Below are 16333 nucleotides of genomic sequence, written 5' to 3' on the forward strand. Positions count from 1 at the left end.
GATAGTTACAAAGACAGCTCTTTAACACGGGTGGAACACGAACAAGGGGAACTTAGTACCCAAATGAGCCACAGAGATATTAGAAAGAATTTTTTCAGTGTCAGAGTAGTTAACAAATGGAATGCATTAAGCAGTGATGTGGTGGAGGCTGACTCCATACACAATTTCAAATGTAGATGTGATAGAGCCCAATAGGCTCAGGAACCTGTACACCTGTTGATTGACGGTTGAGAGTCGGGACCAAAGAACCAAAGCTCAACCCCTGCAAGCACAAATTAGGTGAGTACAACTAGGTGAATACAGCTGAGGGGCGGGACCAAACAGCTGAAGCTCAATTCCCTACGCATAACTAGGCGAGTCCATAGGAATTACCGTTTGTCCTGGCGCCATCTATGTTTTGACAGCAGTACTACTAATATTCCCACGTTATGTGATGATCGCTATACGGGTGTTACGGTCAGTTGCTCTTCTATATATGTTTATGGACAACGTAGGTGATTTGAGGCAATTTGCGGCCAGAATGAAATAGTATCCACGCGGTGAGTGATGGAGGATGATATATACTGCTGTGTACTCGACCAGCGGGTGAGAGGTAAGTTATATCGAACAATTATGGGGAATAGATTGGTTATTTTAAGCGTAGAATGTCAGGTAACCGGTAACTACACAGATGGGGTAGTGTTTTTTTAAGTCTTTATTTACTAAAGTGGAACATTACATTATGCCTTTAGCTGAAAAAGTCTACTGGTGGGGGAAGTAGACGGGTTTAATGAAAGTACTTTACCTAAATATTTGTATTTGGTTAACTAGTTCAGCCGTTACCAGGGAGGGTGTTCCTTTAATCTAATCTAAAAATTCTAGCCGGACAAAGTGGTTTGCCAGGGTGCTTAACGTTTAGTTTAGTTCACTTACTATGCAGCCCATGCTTAAAGAATGCAAGTTTATCATATTGAATTTACCGTAGTTTTACTGCATTTAATATACCGTTTTTACCCTATTTAATTATGTCGGGTAAAGGCCGGTCGTGGAAAGTTCCTAATATAGCAAGTTGTAAAAGAAAAGTTTGAGTTAACTTTAACGCTTAAGTTAGTGACCAATTAGCTTAGTCTATTGAGGAAAGTTACTAGAATCTAACATTGCAAGTGCCATTTCTCTACTCTTTTTGAGAAACATGACTAGATACATGAATCGCATAGTTTTATTACTAAATGTTCATGGATTAGGTTGCATAGTTGAGGAAATGGTGATAAGGTTTGTGATTTTGTGTACCTTGACTTCAGCAGAGATTTTGATAGTGGCGCAAAATTGATAGGGGCTCGGATCATTGGGAATGCTGACTGAAGTTGATTAGGTCATGGCTATACCAAAGGAAATTAGTATAAATGGGGTTAAGTTGGGAGAAGTGTTGTAAGTAGTGCCTAAAAGCTCTCCTTGGACCTCGGTTATTCGCAAGATTATGGTTTAGACTGCAATAGTTGCAGAATTGGCAAATAAAAAATAGATGCCCTATATAGTTTTGAAATGGTTGACTACCAGATGCAGTTTAATGCTGACAAATGTAAGGTTTGGGGGCTAGGTAAAGATGAGATAGTGTAGATTGTTAAGAGTATTAAATTTTTTGCAGGTGGTAAATTCTCCCCGAGCTGGCACTGCTCTCCAGCCTGGGATGTTGATTGGTTAGTCTTCAACTGCCTCCCAACATGGTAGTGAGGTCCTGAGGTGACATGCAGTGAGGAACGTGGAAAGCTTCCTGAATTGGCACATGGTATGCCTCCCTTTCAAACCAGCAGCTGGCACAAATGTTCCAGCTAACATCAGAATAGTGGATGAAGCCCACACTAAAATGTAAGTGGTACAGTAAATGGACACCCCCCCCCCCCCCCTCCCTTTTGACACTAAAGTTGGGAGGAAAGGGGGGGGGGGAAGAAAGCGTGGCTTATAGTTCTATTGCTACAGAATCTTTTGCCATAAGCCAGTGGCAGTGCCTATTGGCACTTGCTATTCAGAATCTCCCCCTTACATAGTTAATTAAAAACGAAATGCTGTAGACAAGCTTAACTTTTGAAGGGGGCAACATTTTCGTTGCCATCAAAGCACATCAAAGATGCTCTTGAGCTAACTTCCCCTAGTCATTAGTGAATGGTGGCCAGTAACTCTCTTGTAGGAACTTTACTGCCATTAGAATCCATGCAGAAAGTGTGCACTTCTGCTGTATCTGCCAGTTTGCTAGAAATTGAAATTGGCATACTTGCTCAGCAACTACTTGCCCTCTTGTACCATGTTACTCAACCATAACATAACCACCACACCACCCATTCTTCTAAAATAACATCCCATATGATAAAAACTTCTGCTTTTAATAAATATTTCTAACTTTAATATTAGTTGGCTTGCATCGTGTTAATCATTCCTTTGGCAGAACTGTAGCTAAATTGTTCCCACAAAACATTTAATCCATTAACAGTACTGTATCAGGTTCATAAAGAAATTTATAATAAAGACCAAGTGTGGTCATAAGTGCTGCAGATGGGGGAGATAGAACCTTACACCTGCAGAAGTGTGGTGATAACTGGAGAGAATATGGCCTTGTATAGTTGCTAGTGTAAAAATATTACTAAATTTAGTAAAATCACATTGTCTTGGTAGTATAGTTGGGTTAATTATGAATTTTCAGACTAAATAGCTTGGTACATAATTCAACAGAATAAATTTGTCCCCCTAGTAATAAGCAGTGGTTGCAAAAGAATAATTTGTGTATATAAATTTTGTATTGCTTTTATTCAAATGTTATACATGGTTGTTAAATTAAAGTTTGTTTGCAATGTTCCAGAAAAATGTTCATGACTAAAGTTGTTGGAAAATAAAATTTGTATAGGATGTTGACTTGAAATGACTATAGCTTTGTTTGTAATTAATAAAGATGGGACAACAAGATACTTAGTGTGCCATTTAAAACGGCAACTGTTAAACTGGTGGTACAGGTATGAACAAAATAACATCGCTATGCAAATAACTTTTTAGTAATATTTACTGTTCACATGACAGGTTATGGAAGGTCCTGGCAACAAAGAGCTGCAGGAAAATACTTGCAGATCTACAGTAAGTAGTGTTGTGTACATTGGAATTAGAGGGTAGAAGTTAATTGCTAAAAACCTATTATATATTAGGGTATGGAAGTCTAGGCTTAGGCTAGTGGGTACCATATCTGCAAGTTTAGTCCTTTCAGGAATGTATTGAAATTGTGAAAATTGTAATGTGGGGCATTAGATCTTAAACAGCATAGTTGAGGGTGTTTTATTAATAATTTTAATGAAATATAAATCTTGTTTAGTTAACATTAAATGTTTGTTAAATAAGCTTTAATCTATAAATGTATAACACTGTTAAGGGTAATCATGAGTCAAATAAAGTTAATGGCAGGAAAAGTTTTGTTCTAAGTGATGGTATTTTTCCCTTGAAAGTAAAAAAAATATTCAATACTTTAGGGTGGTTTTAAATTTATATAGTTTTCCAGAATGTAGTTTGGAAAGTCCAGAAGTCCCTCTCAGTTGGAAGAGTTAATTGCTTAAACGGAATCAGGAGAGTTGTAGTAAAGGTTAATCTGAATAGATTTGCATAAAAGTACAAAAATAGTAATAACTTAAACAATATAGCATTGGCTAAATATAAATGTAAATTGCCATTGAAGTGCAGTTGTGGATAGTTTCTCAAATGACATTTACTGAAACTTGGCAAATTGATGCCATATATATTTATATTGCTAAATTAGATCTTTACTACTGCTACTAGAATATGTAGGAAAGGTAAATTCCTTAAAGAAATTTTTTCCATCTGAATTTGTAAAGTAAAGCAAGATTGGCTTTAATTCTGAAATTAATTTGTAGAAATATTTTTCAGGTGAAAGTGATCATGATGCATGGACTGGCTTGGAGTGAGTCTCCTTTACTCTACAAAAGTGGGAGAGTTTGAATTCGATGTTTTAGCTATATCAATGACCTAATCTTAATTCTCTTATCTAGTACATTTATAGGTGTGTAACCATGTCCTACTGTTACAACCCACAGGGGATGATGCAGTTTGTACTGATCCTACCCCATTTCATAAAAGGGGACCAGGCAGTCCTGCAGATTTCCCTGGCTTGGCTTTTTCAGAGCTTTGCTCTACTACCCATCTAATAGATGGACTAGATTTGCATAGGTTTAGGGACCCTTGACAATGGTTACATTGTTAATTCTCACAGGGCTTGTTTACTGAATGGGTGGATGCATCTAAAACTTTAGTGCCTGGCATGCATTGTACAGTGCTTTCAGTAAAGCATATGTACAATGTGTTGATGGCACTAAAGTGGTGGATGTAATGCACCCATTCAGGGAACAAACTGCACTAAAATCAGAGGAAGGGATAGGCCTTGCTGAGCCAATGTTAAAAGATTGGCTGTTAGGATTTTTTGGGCTTATTATTAGGCATTGGTGATAATAAAAGTAGTGTCCCTGTTTAATGTTTATTTTTCTTTTACAGGTGATTCTCTGGAGTTGTCTTGGCCTTTTGGATCTTCTGTTCATCTAGGAGCATCTGTCCCACAACCTGAAACAGTAATAAATATTAGATGTATTATAAATACTATATGTAAAACTTATTAAATAAAACAATTTTAATGAAACTACTTTATATACCTTATCCTGAAATTATGCTGGAAATTGTTTACTACTATTGATGCAATGTTTAAACATCTGAAATTTTTTTTACTTTGAAAATAAATACTTGGTAAAATTTACACCTATTTGTAACTTGTTACATAGGTGCATGCAAAATGCATTGAAAAGATGTAAAAGTGGACTACCTATTCAATTTACATAAACTAACAAATATTGCAAATTAGTCTGAAATATTAAAGTGGAAGAAACTTTAGTCAATATTTTAGTTTTCATATTTGAAAGTAAATTTAAAGCTATGCAACACCTAAGCTTTGTACAAATTATGATTAAATTAACTAAAGATCATTGTTAAATTTACAAAACATTAGAAAAGTGACACTGAAGCATCTATACAACATGGTTTTCAAAGTCTAACTTAAATTTAATCAAAGCTCTTAAATGATTTGTCTGCCAAACTTCAGATATTCTGAAATATTTTACCTAGATTAAAACCATTATTTGAAAGGGCAAAACAGATTACTGTCAATTAGTTTGACCTAACATCTGCAAGGTCCTGAAGGAATGGAATTTTTTTTTGTAAAACTGTTTGCTAAAAACAAACCCTGCCTAATGAACCTGCTCTTTTTTTTTAGAAATGGTAATTGCAACATTGGCTATTAAAACAATGGCCTTTAAAGTACCAAATGAAAGACCAAGAAGCAACAAACAGGTACATGGTAGAAAGGACAAAAGAATGGTTACGAGGACCCTTTCATTTGTTAAAGAAATGCTGTCGTACCACAAGGGGTCTTAACCCTTGTCATATACATCGCTGACATTAATCTAAATATTACCAACCACAAAAATTGCTGATAACATGTTATAAAAAAATAAAGAATATAATATTGAGGCCTTAATGCAGATCTCTAACTCTACAAATAGTAACAAGACTAGCAATTTCTTAATATAAAACAAAAAAATCCAAGACCTTGCACGTGAGCCAGAACAATCCATATCACAACTACCACATTAAAATGAAACAACAATGAAGGTAAGGTAATTACCAAAAGAAGGCACCAAACCGGGAAGGCCATGTAGCACCATCAAAGTGCGAAATAATCAGAGGGCGCTAAATATCACCAAGAATGCCAATACGAGAACAAAAACGCATAAGGCGAACGATATCAAAAGTATCCGATTCACCTAGAATTCTATCGAGGGACAAGTGACTGCGAGGGACGGTCGGAAAGCAAGACACACGCTCGTCCTGGAAGTCAGGACATTCAACAAGGATATGCACAACTGTAAGAGGGACAACGCAATTCGGACAATGAGGAGCAGGGCGGCGCTCCATTAAGTGACCGTGGGTTAAGCGGGTATGACCAACCCACAGCCGTGCCAAAGCAGTGTCCCACCGCCGGTTACGGTGGTAGGAGGAAGGCCACGGGGACACACTAAGTTTGAGAGTACGCAGCTTGTTACCAACCACAGAGGGCCAACGGGGAAGAATGAATAACAGGATAAAAGTCGGAATAAGGAATACCTTTACGGGAGATGGGACAAGAACGGATAGCTTCCTTAGCGGCAGCATCCGCACGCTCATTGAAACACCAATATGGCTGGGAACCCAGCAAAACTCTACTGATTTAAATTTACTAGAAATAAGAAACAGCCAATGTTGAATCTCAATGACCACCGGATGGACAGGATTAAAGGACCCTAGAGCCATGAGGGCACTACGAGAATCAACTACAACCACAAAGGTGGAATGAGAATGAGAGAGCAAGAGACGAAGAGCATAGAGAATAGCATAAAGTTCTGCCGTAAAGACGCTAGCCTCCGAAGGGAGGCGACACATGTAAGTACGGTCAGGAAAAACATAAGAACATAAGAACATAAGAACAAAGGTAACTGCAGAAGGCCTATTGGCCCATACGAGGCAGCTCCTATTCTATAACCACCCAATCCCACTCATATACTTGTCCAACCCGTGCTTGAAACAATCGAGGGACCCCACCTCCACAATGTTACGCGGCAATTGGTTCCACAAATCAACAACCCTGTTACTGAACCAGTATTTACCCAAGTCTTTCCTAAATCTAAACTTATCCAATTTATATCCATTGTTTCGTGTTCTGTCCTGTGTTGATACTTTTAATACCCTATTAATATCCCCCCGGTTATGTCCATTCATCCACTTGTAAACCTCTATCATGTCACCCCTAACTCTTCGCCTCCCCTAACTAAACAGTAATTAAAAGAGATAAGAAGAGGCACTGGAATTAACTCCGGCCTTATGAGAGATAATATGAGATAAGTATGAGATAAGTATGAGATAATATGCGCATTAATCATAATATATAAAACAGAGTAGCCCACACCATCCGCAGACTTAGACCCATCAGGGAAGATGGAAATAGAGTGGGAGTGCGAAGAAAAGTGCTCAAGGAAGAGGTTTTTCAGAATTGTAGGAGGGGTAAAGGCTTTAGTAATACAAGTCAAGGACGTAGAAAACTTGGGAAGGGGGACTCTCCACGGAGGTAATGAAGGAACAATACGAGGAGAAACATTAGAAATATGAACAGAAAGAGAATCCTGTAAGCGAAATAACTGGACAGAAAGTGGGAGACAATGAAGAGGAACAGGAACCACAGGAGGAGGAAAAGTCAATGCACGACAGAGGCGAGAGGAAGGATGTTGGAAGGACCGCGCAAGATAGCTTAGACAGTAGCGATCACGGTAGTCCTGAAGAGAGAGAAAGCCAGTGTCAACATACAAACTAAGGGCGGGAGTCGAACGAAAGCCACCAGAGCCGAGACGCAACCCAGTATGGTGCAAAGCATCAAGATGGCGAAGAGTAGAAGGAGAAGCAGAAGAGTATGCAGGGCAACCATAATTGAGTTTAGACAGGACGAGAGAGGAATGCAAATAGAGGAGCGTGCGCCTATCCGCTACCCAAGAAGTATGGGACAAAACCTTAAGGAGGTTAAGGGCCTTAGAGCATTCAACTCGGAGGCAAGAGATATGGGCTGACCAAGACAAACGAGTGTCAAAGACTAACCCCAAAAGCTTCGCGGAATCCCTGTACACAATGAGATGACCATAAAGCAACAACAATGAAGTAAAGGTCCTTTCAGTAAGAATCTATCATTCACTGAAAGTTGCTGCAGTTAAAAATAAAAGAAAATACAAGTCCCTAGAAATAAACAAGCAACCTTTTTGACTAAGGAAAAGAAGGTAGTTATTCTACTGTATAAATCTAAGTATTCACTTAGATAACTGTATCCAAGCATAGAGGTTCCCCCCCCCCCCCTTCTCTTTCAGAAAAACATCTACTTTCGAAAAAGTTTAACATTGGCCAACAAAAATTATTCCAGAACTAAATTGCCTAATACCAGGAACAACTGAGAGCCATGACAAACACTGCAACTCTCTCCTACCCCCAAGTCTTATGCTATTTATGATCCAAGGTAATTTGAGATACTATACTGTACTTCCTACAGACGAGTCTAGTGAGAGGGTGATCTGGCGATTAAATTGAAGCACGATACAGGTGTCAACGAACATCAGTCAGCCCACTTGTCAGCACAGTGGATAACTAATGACATCATAATCTGCAGTGTTGTATGCCTCCCCGTGGCCATTTAAATCAATAAAACACAGGGTTGTGGCAATGTTTACAGCATAAGGCAAGGTATAGAGGAATCCTGGAATGCCATGTAATGTGTAGTCCTTGAATGTGCTTTAGGCAACCAAATTGAATAACAACATTTCTGGTGTTCGGCTATATAATCCGAGTTTCTCATTCGGTATAATGTTTTAAACCTAAATAGGAATTCACTTTAAAGGTCAATTTATTTGGAAAGTGCTAACCAGATTCCAAATTACTGAGCTCTGAAAGTACTACAAGGCAAGTTTAACCGAATGAGTGTTTGCCTATCCATACCGCATGAGGTATGTGACAACACTGAATAAAGAAAGGGTCTTTGAGCATTCACCGTGCAGGTATTTGACATGACCAATATAGCCAAGTGTTAAAGATCATTCTAAGCAGTTCTGCACAATCCATATACTATCAATTAATATAATTGTACAATGGTGCTTGGTGGATGATATTTCCTATTAAAACTCATTGGACAACTGTTTGTATTAGACATTTTAAACCTACAAATGGTAGCCCTAGATATCGCACTACAGTATTAATTACAAGATGAACAATGTAAAATCAATACCACAACAGCAAAGGATGACGGCTTTTCAACAACCGACAAACACACAGGTCTAACACCAGCCATCCCGAGAGAGGACGTCCCAAGCATGTACACCCCACAACTTTACATCACCTTTGCTACCTCACGCGAGCACGCAACAGCATGAGGATGCCATACTCCCAAACCAACTCCATGCACTTTGAGGCTTTAACAACTCAACATTTAAAAAGTTGATTTAAAAAATCAAACACCTGAATTTTTCCCTAATTAAATTTACTGTACTAGGGAAATGCACACCAAGCCATGAAACTTACAATGAAGATGAGCAAACTACACACAACTGTCACCAAACTTCCACATACCACCCCCCTCTCACTCCTGCCTGCCCTCCCTCCTTAGGTGCTCTGATTGGCTGAGCACCTGAGCCACCACCACTCACCTCTTGTTGTGAGAACCTAAAGCATGTTTGGTTGCACTTTAAAAGTTCCCGAGTGTACTCGCCTAATTGTGATTACCGCCTGCCCGGTTCACCATTTTGTTTTTCAATCTACCTCAATTTACCCCTTTACAGTCAAATATTATGCAAAATTCTGTTTAAGACTTGTCCCTTCTTAACTTAAATAACTGCTTTGGCCATCTGCAATCTTTCTAGGTGGGTAAAAATGACTCTTGAGGCCAGAAAGGACTTATCAGACGGCGATCATAACAATACGGTACACACACAAAATCACAACCTGATATACACCAAGCAGAAAATCCACTGGAGCTGTGAGGCGACGTAAACCCTTGCCCAAGTCACTGGCAGCTGCATACTCTACCACAGTATATTACTGACTTTGTAAAAGTCCTACAACCGGATTTCCCCATAAATCACAGCAAGTTTTGAGGCCCCTCCTTGAGTCAACGTCTTACGTAAGACCTACAAGCACTCAGGTGAAGGCTGAAGCAGTTCAACACCATACGCCCCAACTTCAAATACACAGCTGAGAGGCGGGACCAAAACGTGATTTTCTGTGTGTGCCTGAAGTTGGGGCATACGGTCTTGCTTCACCCTTCACTTTACCCTTCACCGGCATACTTCAGGGGTTTTATTTAATACTTGGACTGGCTTCAGTAGGGCCTCCATACTTTCTGTGGCTTCACAAGTGTCACGTGAATCCCCTGCATAGCAGTGGAACTGCCTTTTCCCTTCACCTTCAATGCCTCTGCACTGGAAGTATACATCTACACCAGCCCAGAAGAGTCATCAGTCCTGCCACCTCTCCATACCCCCCAGGGCCTGGCACGGCCTGGTACGACTCAGAGGCAAGCCGGGCGCCACTGCTAACTGGCAGTTTGTCCCCACAAACAAGCAGTTAGCCGCCTTCAACTGACAGTTGTACAGCTCAACACAAAGGCACCGCCAGCCACAACGAGCAGTTTGCTAGTTGACCAGATGTCCACCTCGTGTTGACACTGGATGAGTCATCACCGCCGGACTATATAAAGAGCGCTGCCTCCCTGGAGAGGCAATCTCTCCCTTAGTGCTCTAGGATCATCTTGGTGTCTCTAACCCGTCGTCCACTTCCAGCCAACATCGTGTGACTGATGCCATGGTGGTATGGTAGCTGTCTTCAGAACACCAGTATATCTTCATACTTTTATTCATTGCTTATAGTTTATTTTTTGCATTTAAGGTCATACTAACTTGTTCACCTTTGCATTACATGATAGTCAAGCATTGTCATGTGTTATTTTTGTTCATTACTATTTCAGTAAATTGTTTAATTATTTATTTGATAATTTTCATTTGTTTCCACCTGCAACTTACACACTGCAAGGCCAATAGCAGCATTTCTTTCATTTATGTGAGGGAGAGCCATACCATCTTGGTTCAGTATAGCTGTGATACCATAACCCGTCACACAAGATATCCAGTTGTAAGACTTTTACCATCAGTTTTGGTAGAGTATGCAACTGGCAATGCCTTTGTTACAGGTTCGCTTCATCTCACAGCCCCAGTGGATTTTCTCACACATTTGAATACATGAAACAACTTTATTTGATACATTCCAAACCAAAGTACTGTACAGTACAGTACAGTAATTATCAAACCATCAAATGTGTGGGATAATCATAGTGCGCTAAATATCACTAACGTCGCCAATACAAGAACAAAAACGCATACGGCGAACAATATCAAAGGTATTGAATTTACCAAGAATTTTATCGAGGGACAATTGACAGTGAGGGATGGTCGGGAAGCAAGACACGTAAGTCCTGGAAGTCAGGACATGTAGAGACAACGGTTTGGACGACAAGAAGCAGGGCAGCGCTCCATTAAGTGCCCGTGAGTTAAACGTGTATGACCAATATACAACCTCGCCAGAGCCGTTTCCCACCACCGGTTACAGTGGTATGAGGAAGGCCACGGGAACACACTACTCTTAAGAGCACACAATTTGTTACCAGTAACAGAAGACCAACAACCCTGACAACGGGCAAAAATGGGGAAATGAATAACTGGGTAAAAGTCATAATAAGGAATACCTTTACGGGAGATGGGACAGGTGCGGATAGCTTCCTTAGCGGCAGTGTCCGCACGCTCATTTAAGAACACACCAATATGGGTGGGAATCCAGCGAAATTCCACTGTCTTAAATCTACTGGCGATAAGAAACAGCCAATGTTGAATTTCAACTACCAAAGGATGTACTGGATTAAAGGATTCTAGAGCCATGAGGGCACTGCAAGTGTCAACTACAAACACAGAGGAGGATTGACAGCGAGAAAAGAGTTGATGAAGAGCATAGAGAATAGCATAAAGTTCTGCCATGAAGAAGCTAGTGTCCGGAGGCAGGAGACACAAAGGTGCAGTCAGGAAAAACAACAGAGTAGCCTACACCGTCTGCATACTTAAGACCCAATATTGGTGAAGACGGAAATAGAGTGGAAGTGTGAAGAAAAGTGTTCAAGGAAAAGGTGATTTAGAACTGTAGGAGGGGTAAAAGTTTTAGTCATGTGGGTCAAGGCTTACAGAATTTAGGAACGGGGACCCCTCCATAGGGGCAAAGACGGAATGACACGAGGGGAAATATTGGTAACACAAACTGAAAGAGCATTTTGTAAGAGAGACAACCGTACAGAAAGAGATAGGTGGTGAAGGGGAACAGGAACCACAGGATGGGTAAAGGTCAAGGCATGACATAAGCAAGAGTGAGGGTGCTGTAAGGACCGTGCAAGGTGGAGAAGACAGTAGCGATCATGGCGATCCTGTAGAAACAGGACGCCAGTTTCAACATACAGGCTTAGGGTAGGTGTCGAAGGAAAGGTACCAGAGCTGAGCCGTAACCCAGTATGATGCAGTGTGTCCAGATGGTGAAGGGTAGAAGGAGAAGCAGACGAGAAAACAGGGCCATAATCGAGTTTAGACAGAACGAGAGAGGAATGTAAAGAGAGGAGCAGTGTCGATTAACTCCCCAAGAAGTATGGGACATGACCTAAAGTTAGTTAAGGGCCTTAGAGCATTCAACTCGGACGTAAAAAATATGGGGCGACAAAGACAAACGAGTGTCAAAGATTAGCCCTAAAAGCTTTAGCAGATTCTTTGTACAAAAGGGGATGATCCCTGTTACCTAACAGTAAATAGGTATCTGGGAGTTAGCTGTTACAGGCTGCTTCCTAGGGGGGTGCGTGTGTGGGAGAAAAATTTTTTTAGTAGTTAACCACTGAACTGCTCTGTCTCCAAATAACACCCTGGTGCACAAGAAATAAATTCTTTCCAAAATTGTTTTTCTCTTCTTATATTGTTAAAATGCAGAGTCTGATCACGCGGAAACTAAACAAAAAATATTGTATGTGACTTACTTTAGCTGCGATGGAGCTGGGAAGTTGAGCAAATTATGGGCGCTGAACGTTGGAGCGATGGGGGGTCTGTCGGCCCCGCCACCCCGTGCGACGGCAGTTGCTGCGAATAAAATGTTGCGCAATTATTTTGAAGTTTCTCATTCATTTCTTCTTTTTTTTTTGCTGTAATATTATTTAAAAGTGTGTAATTTGTGGAATTTATATAATTCAAAGTATAGAACATCGCTATGCTCAAAATTATGGGCCTCATATATGCGACATATTCTACAATCAAACAGTGTTTTTGCTGTTATTACACTATATACACACATTGTATATACCCATCTACGTATGTATTCACCATAACGATCCACTATGTTGGTATGGTGAGCCCAAAAACATGAGAGCTGCCACACCCTGCCAGTCCTCCCTCCCTCCTCCAACACATTACTCGCCAACATTCCTCCTCCCAAAATACTGTTATTGTGTTTATTACACTATTTACACACGTTATGTATAAGTATGTACATGTTTTATTCATGTACATACGTACATACTTGCCATCTCCTCACCTCTCTCTCTTGCCTACTTAATGCTCTTGCTTCCCTCATCTCATCACAATCGACTTTATAATGGTCCAGGACGGATCGAAATGTCGTCGTCTATTCAATTTCCAGTGTGTGGTTTGGTCAACAATGAAATCTTCATGCAAGATCTTATAAAGAAAACCCCTAGAACGAGTTTTGCAAATACGAAAGAGTTTAAGGTGAGTAGGGGATGGTTTGAGAAATTTTGAAAAAAGACGTGGTATTCATAGTGTTGTGAGGCATGGTGAGGGTGCCAGCTCAGACAAAGTAGGGGCTGAAAGATTTGTTCGTGATTTTAAAGATTTTGTAGATACTGTATTGATGGATATATTCCACAACAAGTGTTTAATTGTGAGGAGACATGGCTATTCTGGAAAAAATTGCCGAAGTGGACATACATTACCCAAGAGGAGACGTCACTGCCCGGACACAAGCTAACTTGGGCTAACTTGTGTCAGGATAGGCTAACTCTTGTGCTGTGTGGCGATTTGAAAATTAAACCCTTGCTCGTGTATCATTCCGAAAATCCAAGAGTTTTAAAAAATATATAACGTGCAGAAAAACTGTGATGTAGAGTGGTTTGCCCTGCCATCAAAAAATATCTGCAAGAGAAAAGTTTGACACTAAAGGGCCTGCTTCTCGACAATGCTCCTGCTCATCCTCCAGACTTGGAGGATGCATTGTTGGGGCCACCATTTTTTTTAGGGATATTCCTGCATGGGCCCTAAGTTTCTGGCTAATGAACCAATGACATGAAGGAGGAGTTTTCAACCTACCTTGTGTTCGGTGTGCAGGGGTCAATAGGCTGAACATAATGTCAGGAGCAAAGGGGGGCGTTTGCCTCTTCAAACACAATTGTGACCATCTTCATCTCTTCGAACTATCCTAAATGCTCTCTTCACCTGTCTGACCAAATTGGGTGTCCAGACCACCTTTGAATCTGAAATTGTAAAATTAATAGTGATTTCAGAATATTCAGTCCATTTATACTAACAAAATTATGTACAGTATACTGTAATTGAAATTTTACAGAATGATAAAGGCAATTTAGTAACTTTGTTAAAATGCACATGGGGGAAATACATGAAAATAGGTTAATATGGTTTGTAAGGTTGATGGGAAATGTTTATTACTTTTATGATTTAAAAGATGTATAGCCCTGATACTCCATCCTGGGTGCATTCCACCAGGTAATGACCACAGCAAAAGTTTTCCACGAGGCTCTATTGTCACACAAACTTTTCACATTTTCAAACTTGATTCATCTTTTTCCCCCTCGTTCCAGGGGTTTTCTTTAAAAGGTCTTCATGCAAATGCCTTGGTTTCTCACAAATGATGGCCTCTGAAATGCTATCACCTGCTAACTCTTTGTTGTGTATCCAAATTAATAAAAACTTTTCAACATCCTCAAGTGTTTGTGTTCTTTATTTCGGGATTGTTGATATGCCTTTTGCCACTTTAACGCTCATAATGTCCTTTTTCTTAGCAAGTATAGTGCATATTGTTGACACAGATTTGTTGTACTGCCTAGCTAGTTCAACAACCTGTGCACCGTTTTGACGTTTATGAATGCTCTCTTGTTTTTCCTCTATGGTCATTCTCACATGTGTTTTCTTGGCTTGAACCTTACCACTGGCTTTCTTGGGACTCATGGCAAGATATATAATAACAAATTTTATGTTCAAATAGCCAAAAATCCCAAAACAAATGTAATGCTTTATAAAGAATTCAGGCGCGATAGTTATTAGGCAGGAGACACTGGTAAACTGAGGTGCGATCACCATGCCACCACGCGCTAGGTCAGCCCATATGCATATCAACAAACTCATTTCCCGAGGCAAAGTTTGTAACCCGATTCAAATTTTTCGAAGAAATTAGGCTCGTAACCCGAAAAGTTCATAAATATTCATTCGTAAGCCGAGGTGACACTATATATAAGTAAAAAAATAAAATTTTGTAGATACACTGTGCTGTATTGATGGATACATTCCACAACAAGTGTTTAATTGTGAGGAGACATAGCTATTCTGGAAAAAATTGCCGAAGAGGACATACATTACCCAAGAGGAGACGTCACTGCCTGGACACAAGCTAACTTGGGCTAACTTGTGTCAGGATAGGCTAACTCTTGTGCTGTGTGGCGATTTGAAAATTAAACCCTTGCTCGTGTATCATTCCGAAAATCCAAGAGTTTTAAAAAATATATAACGTGCAGAAAAACTGTGATGTGGAGTGGTTTGCCCTGCCATCAAAAAATATCTGCAAGAGAAAAGTTTGACACTCAAGGTCCTGCTTCTCGACAATGCTCCTGCTCATCCTCCAGACTTGGAGGATGCATTGTTGGGGCCACTTTTTTTTTTTAGGGATATTCCTACATGAGCCCTGAGTTTCTGGCTAATGTACCAATGACATGAAGGAGGAGTTTTCAACCTACCTTGTGTTAGGTGTGCAGAGGTCAATGGTTGAACATAATGTCAGGAGCAAAGGGGGGCGTTTGCCTCTTCGAACACAATTGCGACCATCTTCATCTCTTCGAACTATCCTAAATGCTCTCTTCACCTGTCTGACCAAATTGGGTGTCCAGACCACCTTTGAATCTGAAATTGTAAAATTAATAGCAATTTCAGAATATTCAGTCCATTTATACTAACAAAATTATACATACAGTACTGTAATTGAAATTTTACAGAATGATAAAGGCAATTTAGCAACTTTGTTAAAATGCACATGGGGGAAACCAGCGTTGAATGTAATGAAACGCCATTTTCTGGGTGAGTCCCGGAGGCTCCCCGGAGCTATCCCAGGCTGATATGCTAATGTCATACTTTGGCATCAGTCATGTGTATGGAGTTCTTAGGCCTACCGGAGACCACGGCCAGAACCTGGCCCCCTCAGAGAGGCAAGGGGAGCAATGGCATATAGAAGCCCCCGTGTAGTTGGAAGCATTCTATGTCTGCCATCGACCGGAACAGGCACCCAGAAAGGTAAGCGCCCCAAAACAAACCCCTATTCTGGTTAAAATTGCTACCAAAAACCGAACTAGTGGATAGAACTCCCCAACCGAAAACAAGCAAAC

At 40.3% G+C, this 16333-nt stretch overlaps 2 long non-coding RNA genes across 2 annotated transcripts; one reads left to right on the forward strand and one right to left on the reverse strand.

The window, feature by feature from the left end:
* The first annotated feature begins 447 nt into the window (after positions 1–447).
* Positions 448–4660, forward strand: LOC138362540 (uncharacterized). The gene is made up of 4 exons (XR_011227754.1): positions 448–592; positions 1625–1845; positions 3046–3099; positions 4519–4660. It is a non-coding gene; the product is annotated as an uncharacterized lncRNA (long non-coding RNA).
* LOC138362551 (uncharacterized) lies at positions 4488–15962 on the reverse strand. Its single transcript, XR_011227765.1, has 4 exons — positions 15692–15962; positions 14034–14197; positions 12692–12791; positions 4488–4584 (listed from the first exon to the last, which is right to left on the reverse strand). It is a non-coding gene; the product is annotated as an uncharacterized lncRNA (long non-coding RNA).
* Positions 15963–16333: the final 371 nt, after the last annotated feature.

The sequence above is a fragment of the Procambarus clarkii genome, chromosome 9 (assembly GCF_040958095.1).
Source record: "Procambarus clarkii isolate CNS0578487 chromosome 9, FALCON_Pclarkii_2.0, whole genome shotgun sequence".
NCBI lineage: Eukaryota > Metazoa > Arthropoda > Malacostraca > Decapoda > Cambaridae > Procambarus > Procambarus clarkii.